At 43.7% G+C, this 13,066-nt stretch overlaps 1 long non-coding RNA gene across 1 annotated transcript in view; it reads left to right on the plus strand.

Annotated features, from left to right (window-relative positions):
- Nucleotides 1–1,117: 1,117 nt before the first annotated feature.
- LOC110223489 (uncharacterized) overlaps nucleotides 1,118–13,066 on the plus strand; it is a 33,028-nt gene continuing 21,079 nt past the window's right edge. Inside the window, exon 1 of the long non-coding RNA XR_002328715.2 lies at nucleotides 1,118–1,286. This is a non-coding gene — a long non-coding RNA (uncharacterized LOC110223489). The remainder of the gene's footprint in view (nucleotides 1,287–13,066) is intronic.

Raw genomic sequence — 13,066 nt, forward strand, 5'->3', positions numbered from 1 at the left:
CTAGATATTTTAAATGCTTCATTGGGAGAAGGAAATTGGGTCCCAAGAAGAGGATTTGAACAAGGTTCTGAAGTTCCTGGGGTGTGTGTGTGTGTGTGTTGGTGCTAGTGGTGGTGGGGAAAAGAATGTGGGAGTCTGTCCCATGGGATCCCAAGATGATTTTAAGGAGAGCTTGAAGCTACATAATGATAATAATAATAATACGAATCCACCCTCATTTATTAGATGCTTCTCCATTCTTTCCATGGACGCTCTCAATACAATTGCAGTGGGAAAGAGTCCAGGATGGGTCATCCCCATTTTCTAGAGGGTCCCCAAAAAGAGGCAGGGCAGGGCAGGGATTTGCCCACTGTCACCCAGGCTCAGCCTGGGCTAGGACCCAGGACTAGTGCCCTACACGATCCACCACGAGGCTTCTTTTTCCCCAAGGGGTAGATACGTCCACGGTACCTACTCAGGTCCCAATTCATATACTTCGAGGAGTTGGGCCTCCATCGCATTACCTTGTCAGTAGGAGAAGGCAGAGTCTGAGCCGCAAGAAGTTACCCAGCCCAATGCCCTAATTTTACAAATGAGTAAACTGAGGCTCAATGATTGGCCCAAGGTCACACGGAAGTACTTGGCAGAACCAGGATTTGAGCACAAGTCCTCGGATTACAAGTTCAGTGTTCTCTTCACTTTGGGGGTGTTCCCAGTCCACCCGCAGTCCACCCTACAGTGGAGCCACCATCCATCTACAGGGGCAGTCCTGACTAGCCCTGCAGAGTCAGGAGATGGGCGGAGGAATATGCAGCCCCAATGCTGGGGATACATCGATCAGGGCACAAGTAGCTCACAAGTGTCAGGAATGAGTCACAGATGAAACTTCTCTGACTTCTGCCTGTCACTTGGGGACTTTTTGCTGGAACAGCTTGCTCCACTAGGACCTGGCGGTGCTGATGCTGGGGCTGGGGTTGAAAACTAAAGATGCTCAGCTTAGGGAGCAGAGGCGGCGGGCCACAAAATCTCAGGCTCCTGATTGGCTGGGATTTATGAATATGCAAATTTGAACAACCCCAGCCATCCACCTTCTTTCTTCCAATCCATTCCTCCGGGGGTTGGAAGGAGGAAAGATCCCAGGTCACTGATTGGTGGGACTCTCATGAATATGAAAACATATGTCCCCTCTTCCCCTCTCTCCACCTTCGTTCCTCCAGACGCACCCCAATCAGCCCATCTTGGATTGTCTCTGGGAGAATTGTGGAGCGCAAGAAACCCGGCAGGTTTCCGACTCACTGACGGGCTGAGTTGAGTGCTCATTAATTTTACCTTCTATCTCCTCCACCTTCCGTGTATTGGTTTTCGGGTCGCAGAGCGAATGCAAGCGTTGTAAGCGGTGGTCCAATGTTGTAACATCTCTATTGCATTAGAGACCACTCAGGGTACCCCTAGACACTGAGGGGAACATGTGGCCTAGCCTTGTCTGTGAGTGGCAGTGGGGGGGGGTTGTCTCAATTTATAAAAGCTACACCATTAACCCATTAACGGTAGGCACCTGTTGTGGGGATTGGCTAGGAACTCAATAACCTGCATATTTGCAGCAAGGCAAGATGAATACGCAAAAGACTTAGATAGGGTGGGAACTCATGAATATGCAAATATTTCCCCCCCTTCCTCCTCTCTCCACCCTCCAGGCTAGTGGGAAAGGGGGGGCGGGGAAGAAGGGGAACTGGTGAGAGGGAGGAGCAAATGCGCCCGCGCTGAGAGTGGTCCTTGATTGGGTAGCTCATGAATATGCAATGACAGAACGGCGCGGGAGGGTGATTGGTGTTGGGAGTGGGTGCGGGCGTGGCTGTTACGGGATGGGGGAAGGGAGGCGAGGCTGCTCGCGATTTCTTTTACAGAGGGCTTCCTGCTCTCTGTCCACAGCAGCCCCCCCCCCGGATTCTCTTAGAGGGACGAGGGAAGGGAGTAGCCACGATCCCCTGGGCGCTCTATCCTTTTTAGCAATGCAAATCTTCTCTTCACTCCCCGTGTCTTAGTTTACCGCCTTTGTCAAATGAGGGGTTCAGATGGGATGCGCTCCTAAGGACCCCTCCCAGCCCTTAGGTTCCAAGAGGAAGGGGGAGGTTGTGTCGCGACTAAAGCTGCCAAATCTCTTCCTGCCCTGGAGGTTTAAACTGGGGTGAAGGGTCCTCTTACCCGGCAGCTTCGGCCGGCTGGGAAAAACGGAGGTGCCGCTGAGGGTTCGAGCACCACAAAGCCGGGGCGGTCAAATCACCCCTGTGCTCTTTGGGTGGTGAGACCCCTCATGCCTCCCTTTTCCTAGCAGTCCCTGAAATTGTAGCCAAAGCCCCTCCCCCAATACACATGTGCACAAGCTGTGTTGGAAGGCCACAAAAATTTATTAATTTGTTGATTTATTAACGCCTACTGTGTGGCAGGCATTGCCCTAAGCGCTAGGGATACAAAGGCAAAAGACAGTCCCTGCCCTCAGGGAGCTCACAGTCCAACGTGGGAGACCACGTTTAGGCAGAATGTAGACAGGCTAAATTGGAGGCGATCCGGGGAACCCGAGGACACTGCAGGTGCCTCTCCAGCATCTACCGTGCACCCAGCACCCAATGTGTGCACAAGCCGAGCTCAAGACCAAGTGTAGTAAAGGATAATATCGGTAAAGTGCTCAGCACCATGGCTGGCACACAGTAGGCACTTAATAAATGCTCGTTCCCATCCCTTTTCTTCTTGTGGACTGTAGCAGCAGCAGCAGCAGCAGAAGAAGAAGAAATAGTGGTGGGGATGATAGCAGTAGTAGTGGTGGAGGTGGTGGTGGTGGTAGTATTAGTAATAGTAGCTAGTATTTATTTAGAACATAATATGTGCCAGGTGGGGTAGCTAGACGGCTTGCGGATAGAATGCTGGACCTGTAGTCCGGAAGACTCATCTTCCTAAATTCAAATCTAGCCTCAGAGACCTACTAGCTGTGTGGTCCTAGGCAAGTCACTTAACCCTGTTTGCCTAAGTTTCCTCAACAGTAAAATGAACCGGAGAAAGAAATGGCAAATCACTCATTTCTTTGCCAAGAAAATCCCAAATGGGGTCACAGATAGTGAAAAAGGACTGAAACTACTGAACAACAACAAAAATGTTCCAGGTACTATGTTAAGCGTTTTACGATTATATCATTTGATCCTCAAAACAACCCTTTGAGGTAGATGCTATTATCATCCACATTTTACAGATAAGAAAACTGAGGCAAACAAGAGTTAAGTGGCTTGCCCAGGGTCACATAGCTAGCCAGTGTCTGAATTCCGTTTTGAAAGCCAGGTCTCTCCTGACTAAATCTAGCATGCCCCAACAGACTGTTTCTTCTTAAAGAGGTTTCCTGGTCTGTCTTACCTTCCTGATCTCAGCTGACTGCTAGGTGACTCTCCAAGGGGGCTGCCTTAGGGAGAAAGGAGCTTGCCTTTCCTCTCTAGGAACTGAAATTCTCCTTTCAGTCATGGATTATAGGAAGCTGTGGGGTATGGTGGAAAGAGCGTTGAATATGAAGATGGAAGCTCCCTGTTTCCAATCATTTTGCTACTTGTGTGATCTTGAATAATCTTTCTGGTTTTTTTCTTTTTCTTTTTTTAAAATTTATTTTATTAATTTATTTTGATTTATCAACAATCACTTCCATATGCTTTTGAGTTTAAAATTTTTCTCCCCCTTCCTCCCTACCACCCTCCCCAAGATGGCGCACAATCTCATATAGGCTATACATTTGCATTCCTATTAAACATATTTTCACATTAGTGAAGTTGTAAGTAAAAATTAAAACCAATAAGAGGAACCATCAGAAAGAGGAAACAAAACTCAACAGAAGAGAAAAAAAATGATAGCAATTCAACTTCCATAGTTCTTTCTTTGCATGTGGATAGCATTTTTCATCACGAGGCTTCTGGAGATGTCTTAGATCCTTGTATTGCTGAGAAGGGTTAAGTTTATCAATAGGATTATGGTTTTTAATTCATTCTGCTATCCGCTTCCATTTTATGGGAGAGTTCATCCCATTCACATTCACAGTTATGATTACTATCTGTGTCTTTTTCTCCATCCTTTTCCCCCCCGTTTATGCTTTTCTTTCTCCTTTCTCCTTCCCCCACTAGTGTTTTGCTTTTGACCACTGCCTCCTTCAGTTTCTCCTCCCTTCTATTATCCCTTTCCCTTTTCTTCCCCTTTACCCTTACTGCTTCTTCCTTCCCTTCCACCCTCCCTCCCTTTTCTTTCCCCTTTTCCCTTCTACTGCCTATAGGGCAAGTTAAATTTCTATACCTAACTGATTATGTTATTCCCTTCTTGAGCCAAATCTGATGAGAGTAAGGTTCAAACAATGCTCACCCCCCTCCCTTCTTTCCCTCTGCTGTAATGGGATTTTCTGTCTTTTCCTGTAATGTAATTTACCCTTGTCTGCCTCCTCCTTTTTCAGTACATTTTCTAAGATCAAACTAATCCACTTACTTGGATCCATTTAACCCACTTGATTAGATTTTTTTTATCATTACATCAAAGTCAACTAATATCCACCCTCTTTATGTATACTCCTTTAACATGGTGTAATAACAATACAGTTCTCAAGAGTTGCAAGTGTCATCTTCCCTTGTAAGGGATGTAAACAGCCTGCCCTTATTAACAACATTTTGTATCTTTCTGTCCCATTTACCTTTTTATGTCTTTCTTGCATCTTGTACTTACTTGAAGATCAAATTTTTTGTTGAGCTCTGGTTTTTTTATCAGGAAGGTTTGGAAGTCCCCTATTTCATTGAATGTCCATCTCCTCCCTTGAAAAATCATGCTCATTTTTGCAGGGTAGTTGATCCTTGGCTGCAATCCAAGCTCCTTTGCCTTATGGAATATCATGTTCCACGCCCTATGGTCTTTTTTTTTTTGGCTAGGCAATGGGGTTAAATGACTTGCCCAGGGTCACACAGCTAGTAAGTGTTATGTGTCTGAGGCCAGATTTGAACTCAGGTCCTCCTGAATCCAGGGCCAGTGCTCTATCCACTGCACCACCTAGCTACCACTCTGCGGTCTTTTAATGTAGAAGCTGCAAGGTCCTGTGTAATCCTAACTGTGGTTCCATGATATTTAAATTGTTTCTTTCTGACTGCTTGCAGCACCTTCTCTTTCATCTGGTAATTTTGCTATTATATTCCTTGGTGTTGTCAATTTGGGATCTCTTTCAGGTGGTGAGCAGTGTATTCTTTCTATGGTTATTTTACCTTCTGGTTCTAGGACTTCTGGGCAGTTTTCCTTTATGATTTCCTGAAAGATACTGTCCAGGCTCTTTTTTCATCATGATTTTCAGGTAGTCCAATAATTTTTAAATTGTCTCTCCTGGATCGATTTTCCAGGGCAGTTGTTTTACCCATGAGGTATTTTATGTTTTCATCTATTTTTCATTTTTTGTTTCTGTTTGACTGATTCTTGCTCTCTCATAGAGTCATTAGTTTCCATTTGTCCAATTCTAGTTTTTAACAGATTGTTTTCTTCTGTTAGTTTTTGTACTTCCTTCTCCAATTGGCCAATTGTATTTTTAAGGGATTTGTTTTCTTCAGTGTACTTTTTTTTCCAGTTTGCCAATTGTGTTTTTTAGGGACTTGTTTTCTTCAGTGTACTTTTTTTCCAATTGGCCAATTGTATTTTTAAGGACTCTTCTACCTCTCTCATTAGACTTTTAAAATCCTTCTTGAGCTCTTCTAAGAAGGCTTTTTGGGCTTCAGACCAGTTCATATTCCCTTTTGATGTTGCAGATGTGGGTTTGTTGACAATGTTGTCCTCTTCAGAATTTCTGTCTTGATCTTCACTCTTCTCATGATATGAATCTATGGAACGTTTCTTTTTACTCATGGTGTTTCTTTATTCCCTGGCCTTTAAAGAGATTGAGCTCTCCTGCTGGGGAACAGAGGGCACTGACCCAAGCTTCTTGTGTTGGGAGCCTAGGTCTTGGTCACTGGCTTTGTGTGCTGGGGCCTCTTATGTTGGCAATTGGAGGCTGTAGGGTTTTGGCAGCTTACCTGTGTTGGGCTGGAATCAGCAAGGCTGGAACTTTCAGGCAATTCTAGGTTGCCTGCTTTTCCTTTCCTTTAGCTTTCTTCAGCTCCTTTTAGATGGGTGCTGCAGGGTGTTTATCTGCCTGGGGCCCCTTGCAGTGCTGCCTCCCTCCTTTCTGCTAATGCACTGGGAGATTCCTTTGTGGTAGAGTGCCGAGGCACCGGGTGGTTTTCTGAGCTGGTTTCCACGGTTCCCCGCACTGAGGCACTTGGAGATCCAGGTGTTGGTGTTTGCCTGCTCTACCACCTGGGCTTCAGGATCTCCTCCTGGTTGACAGTTGGGGGCTGTAGGGTTCTGACAACTTAGCTGGTGTTGGGTTGGAATCAGCAAGGCTGGGACTTTAGGAAGACTTTAGGTTGCTTTCTTCAGCTCCTTTCAGATGAATGCTGCAGGGTGCTTATCCATCTGGGGCCCTTTGTAGTGCTGCTTCCCTTATTTTTGTTGAGGCACTGGGAGACCCGTTTGCTGGGCTGCTGCACTGCTGCTCCCTGTCTTTCTTCTAGTTCAGCTGTTCTAGGGTTTGGTTTGTTTTTTTTTTCTGGGGTGATATTTTCTGGGTGTTCAGAGGTTGATAGGGGAGGGTGAGAGCAACTACCTTTCCACTCTGCCATCTTGGATCCTGGAAGCAGAACTCCCTAGAATAATCTTTCTGAGTCTTAGTTTCGTCATGTGTCAGATTCAGGGCCAGGAGCCTCATAGTTCTACCTCACGTCATCTGTTTTGGAGTTCAGCCGTGGAGCACAGATCACAGAATGTCAGAACTAGAAAGGTTATCTAGTCCAACTCCGCCATCTGACCAAGCAGGGAAACTCCTTTCACCATTTCCCCTGAATTATACTTAATTGTGTGTCTGTTGTATCTTACTAGTATGATGGAAGCTCCCTGAACGTAGGGGATGCTCCATTTTTTTTCTTTGTAATTGCACAAGGTTCCCTTGCTTATTAATGGCTGACACCCTGACACTCAGTTAAGGGTTTCTTCCTTTCAGTTTCTACACAAGTAATGGGCCTTGGGTTGTGAAATCTTCTGATCGAAAGATCAAGATGCTTTCTCATGCTGAAATAAATAACCCTAGTGGTTTTTAAAAGCACAGTTCCTATTCTGGGAAGGGATTATGAAGAATATTCAACTGGTACAGAGTGTCTGGAAAATTCCCAGAATTTTACATGGTTCACCTATGAGAACTTTGTTTTAGTTCTCACAGGTTGAATGTGATACTCTGTAAAAAAAAAAAAACCAAACCAAAACAAAAAGAAACAAACAAGCAAAAAACCGGGTTTGATTTTCTTCTGTAACGTTAGACAGACTCAAAATGATCTTTAAGCCTATGACCCTTTGAACCTGTCCCTGGCCAGGATCTTTTGTCTTAAATGAATGAAAAGGAATTTATTAAATACCTGGTATGTGCCCAGCACTGTGCTAAGCACTGATGATGCAAATATAAACAAAGCTAGAGAGTCCCTTGCCTAAAGCAGCTTACATTCTAACAGAGTCAGACAACTGCTATGTAGAGGAGGAGTAGTTTTCCTTTTTGGGAAGGAGTTGTTTTGGTTAAGTGAAATCATAAGGATGGGAAGTGGAGTCATGTTGCAAATGATGGAAGAATCCTTTCTAGGAATGTCTGTGTTGACTCCTGTGCCCTGGAGCTAGAGTTGGAAAGGAGAGAAGAGGGAAGAAGGAAGAGGGAGGAACATGGGACATTCTCATGGTGACATGGAATATAGATGGCTGGTGGAGCATCAGAGTGGGTCTGGGTTGAGAAAAACAAATTTCCACATCGACCACATCAAAAAATATGTTTCTCATTCTATATTTTGAGTATGTCACTACTATGTCAGGAGATGGGTATGAGGCACTATCGATGGTCTTCTGGGATTGGTCAGTGTTCTTAAGTCTTTCAAATTTGTTTTACTTTAAAATGTTGTTTTATAAATTGTCCTGATTCTTCTCACAGAAACCAAGTTTCTCTGAAATCACCCTCTTTCATCATTTCTTATAGCATGATAATATTCTATTACATGCATATGCCACAGTTTGCTTAATTCTCCAATTGATGGGCAGCCCCTCACTTTCCAATTCTTTATTGTCTGTTGTTCAGTTGTGTCCAACTCTTTGTGACCCCATTTGGAGTTTTCTTGGCAAATAAACTGGACTGGTTTTCCATTTCCTTCTCCAGCTCATTTTACAGATGAGGAAACTGAGGCAAACAGGGTAAAGTGACTGGCCTAAGGTCACACAGCTAATAAGTTTCTGAGGCCAGATTTGAACTCAGGATGGTGAATCTTCCTGACTCTAGGCATGGCACTCTATTCGCTGTGCCACCTAGCTTCCCTAATTCTTTGCCACCACAAAAGGAGCTGTTTACAAACATTTTTGTACAAATGGGTCCTTTTCCTCTTTCTTTGGTCTCTTTGGGGTACAGGCCTAGTAGTGGTATCACTGTGTCAAAGGGTGTGCACAGTTTAGTGACCATAGTTTTTGTCCATAGTTCCAATTTGCTTTCCAGAATGGCCAGAGCAATTCATAGCTCTATCAACAGTACATTAATATGTCTGTTTTGCAGAATATGGGGTGTTCAGGGAGGACTGGCAGCTCCGGTGTGAGGGCTTATCAGGCCCTTATCAGGGCTGCTTATTCACCTTTGGTGTCCTTCTCTCACCCAGCTCTCTTCCTTGGTTCCAAGAAGCTGTAGCATGCACCGTGGCCAACACCCTTGTAAAATGGTCTTGGCCGATGGGCTTCCCCGGGCTGATGGTAAGCTAGAGGTCTCCAACCCATTGGTGAGTTAGGAGGATATCTACCACAAGCATGTGAAGACTTTTCCTGGTGGAATGGGCAAATGAAAACAATTTGTTCAAATGGCCATGAAGGCAGCTGAAGCCGGCACTGTGGAGCCTGAGAGCTTGGTTAGATATCAAGATGCCAAGGTCATCCACTACATCCCAAGCCATCTCTAGTCATCCTGACTGCACTCTTGCCACTGGACTCCAATGACTTTGGAAGAGAGAGTAAGGCTAATGACTTAGTGTAACTCTGACTCACTTAAATCCAATCATAAGCAAGTCATGACATCATACCATGATGTCATTGATCCTCTTTGAAAACAAAGCACAAACAACAATAGGTCTATTTTCTTGCAGAACCTCCAACATTTGTCATTTCCCTTTTTTGTTGTTTTTTGCCAATCTGATGAGCATGAGCTAGAACCTCAGAATTGCCTTAATGTATCATTCTCTACTTATTAGAGATTTGGAGCATTTTTTAATATGACTGTTGATTGCTTGGGTTTCCTCCTCTGAAAATTGCCTGTTCCTACCCTTTGACCTTTTATCAATAGAAGAATGGGTCTTGCTTTTATAAATTTGAGTCAGCTTTTTATGTATCTTGGAAATGAGACCTTTATCAGAGAAACTTCCTGCAAGGATTTTTTTCCCCCTTCACTTAAATCTTTCCTTTACAGTTTCAACAGTGTTACTTTTGTCTGTACAAAAGCTTTTCATTTCTCCTTTTTAATGTTAAGGGTCCTCTATAGCATCCTGTAAGCTGACATTACCTCTTCTTAGACTCTATCTGCTAGAAGAAAAGTAAGAGATGCTAATTCCCTGGTATTGGCATTCAATAGTGTTTTAAAGTGTGGTCCAATTCACTCATTTCATAGATGGGTAAACAGAGGCTATAGATGTGAATACTTGAACTTGTCAGAGGTGTTGTGGAGTGGATTGGGGATGAGAATGGAAGACCACATGGTTCCCTTGCAATCTGAGATTCTGTGATTCTAAGTGTCTCGCCTAGAGGCCAGGACTGAAAACTGGATCTCCGACCTGTAGGTCTAGTGACTGTATCCCTATCATCTTGAAATGAAAATGAAACCCTGGTATTGGTTGTTTTGTTCAATATTTCTTTGGACCTTTCTGTTTAAAGGGAATTAGAAGCCTTCCCAGGGTAAGGGTTGTAGCTCTAGACTCTTCCTGACACCACAGGGTAGACAGCTGTTGGGTCAGGGAACACATCTGGGCTTTGGCTAGGACAGATTTTGTAGTGTTCTTAGCATGGGCTGCCCCTTGGGGCTGTTGGCAGTTAGCAATCATGTAAACCTTTCCTGACTTGCTGTGAATATGAGTTTACCTTTTGGAAATCATGTTCTCAGGACTTTGGAAAAACTCTCTGACATGACATCTTATAAGGACCCATAGTAAATGACTTCTGCCTAGAGGGACTTAATATGAAGGGGACAAACTTACAATGCAATATGATGATATTTAAACAGTGGGGAAACGGAGTGATGCAGTGGTTAGAGTGCTGAGCCTGGAGTCAGGAAGACTCATCTTCCTGAGTTTAAACTGGCCTAAGACACTTGCTAGCTGTGTGACCCTGGGCAAGTCACTTAACCCTGTTTGCCTCAGTTTCCTCCTCTGTAAAATGATCCGGAGAAGGAAATGTCAAGTCCAGTATCTTCACCAAGAAAACCCCAAATGGGGTCACAAAGAGCCGAACATGACCGAAAACAACTGAAAAAAAGATACATCAAGAAAACTTGACAAGCAGAAACTTCTTAAAGTGTTACTGTGTTTTTTCCCAAGCTACCCCTTTGGGGAGAGGGAGGGGGGAAAGAGAGAGACAGAGACATAGAGGCTCAACTTTTCTGTGACCTTCTGGGCTTCATCTCATTCCTGATGTCTGAACTTTCTCCTTTTCCATTATCTCTCCACCTCTATTTAAATGGAACCTGGGAATTAATGTGTGTATATACCACGTGTTCTGTGTATTGTTTCCCTAACTTGTTCAGTCTGGGTTGAAAGCATGATAGTTTCAAGTTTGTGAAGAGGTATCAGGTAGTTTCAGGTGCTCCTAAAAATACATGAGGGCACTCCTCCTTGTCCTGGCACACTTCAAGTCTTGAATACTGAAGGTATTGGAGAGCATTGGACTGTGTGTCAGAAGATCTGGGTTTTAGCTCTCTCTCTCTCCTCATAACCAGGTGTTTGGCCTTGGGCCTTCCACTAATAACTTCCTCTCATGCTTCATCATGGCTGCCCTGAGTTATTGTCTGTTGTGGAGGATGTATTTATTCCAGGGAGATCACAGATCCTTGAAATTTTGAATTAGGCCACCTCACATAAGTCACTTCCTCCTGAGTCTCTACAGCTTGTACCATGAGAGGGTTGGATTGGATGACCTCTAAGGACCTTTCAAGCACTGACATTCTGTGATTCAGATATATTATTACTTTTATGGCACAGGTCTTACAACAGAGTTACATGACTCTATTCTCTCTTCTTGTCCCATCAATGGTTTTGCCAGCAATGCCTCATCCAGAATGGTGGCACTGATTCCCTAGCTGCCCCATTTCCCAGCCACAGTTTACCTGAGAAGCTATTGGACAGGGATTACTGCATCATTTATGAGCCAACACAACATGTGTCAGAAGGTGACCAGATACTATTTAGATGATCTGGGGCAGGGGTGTCAAAAATGCTGTCTCAGGCCACATTATAGCCAACAGCACTTGGGAATGCAGCCCAAACCAGATTACAGTATAATTGGGAGATATTTAACAAAATAAATAAAAACACAATAAAACATAGCTGATGTTAATTTGAGGTTTTCTAAGATAATGTGAGATCAGCAGAGATTTTTAAGCATGATTTGGCAGCCCTTATTTCTTTCGAGTTTGACACCCCAACCTATGGTATCACTCATCCATTTTCTAGATATAAAAGAACTCCACACAGTATGACTGCTCTAGGGATGGGCTCATCTTCTTGGACACTTTGAACTTTCTCATGTCTAAGCACCACAAGTATTGGAAACATTTCTGAAACAAGCTTTCACACTTTGGATTGTTTAGAACCATGGAGAATGAATTTCAGACTCGGGGTGAGGGAGCCCAGCCCCTCAAACAATTAATATTTGTTAGTCTCAGTCACCAACATCCCGGTGGTTCTGGGAGTTAGTGTCACAGCTACTAGCATAGTGATAAAGGAGTGCTTGTACTGTTCAGATGACTAGTAAAAATGTTTGTAGAATCAAGTTGTGAAATAGTGAGTTGTGAGGCATTGGACAGAGACTGATTGCTCTACTCTCAGGGATGCTCCAGAGACAATTCCTGCGTGGGAGTGGGGATTGGGTCAGATGTCATAAGGTCTCTGCCCTGGAATCGTTGAATTTCAGAGCTGATGGCACCTTAGACTATGAGATCATAGAATTTCAGAGTTCAAAGAGATCCTTAGAGATGATCCAGGCCAACTCCTTCCTTTTATAGAGGAAAAAAAGGCCTAGAGAAGGCAGACTTACCCAAGGTCACATAGCACTTTAGTGACAGAGTGTACTGTGAAAGGCTGTAAATCTTTAACTATCTAGAAGGTTGGGTTTGAAAGTATAATGATGGTGGAAGTCTCTAAAGTTCCGCTGCTCTCTGGGGTCAGGGTCTTGCCAGTTTGGGGAAGAATCACAGACACTAGAGCTGAAAAGGGACCTTAGAGATCATCTGATCCAACTCTTCCATAAAATCTAGAGGCCTAGAGAGGTGAATCTTCCTCATGATTGCATTAACAGCAAGAAACAGAAAAAGGATTTGAGTTCAGATACTCTGACTCCAAATCCAGAATTATTTATTTTATGCCTTCCTTCCCCTCAATCTACACTATCTATTTATTATTGACATACAAGAAAGCTAAGTGGTCCAGTGGATAGATCTCTGGGCCTGGAGTCAGGAAGATCTAAGTTCTAATCTAATCTCATACACTTACTGCTGTGTGATTAATGAGAAAGTGTATTTGTTTTTCACTGTCCATATTTAAAAAATCAAATAAAAAAAAGGCCAAATGGCAAAAAAAGGGCAAGTCACTTTAACTGCTGTCTGCCTCAGTTTCCTAATCTGTAAAATGGGGATGATAATAAAAGTAGCATCTGCCCACCTGGTTTGCTGTAAGGGTAAAATGAAATAATAATTATAAAGTGCTTTGCTAAACCTTGAAGTACTGTATGAATG

This window comes from Phascolarctos cinereus, unplaced genomic scaffold (genome assembly GCF_003287225.1).
Source record: "Phascolarctos cinereus isolate Bilbo 61053 unplaced genomic scaffold, phaCin_HiC Scaffold_4;HRSCAF=312, whole genome shotgun sequence".
Taxonomy (NCBI): domain Eukaryota; kingdom Metazoa; phylum Chordata; class Mammalia; order Diprotodontia; family Phascolarctidae; genus Phascolarctos; species Phascolarctos cinereus.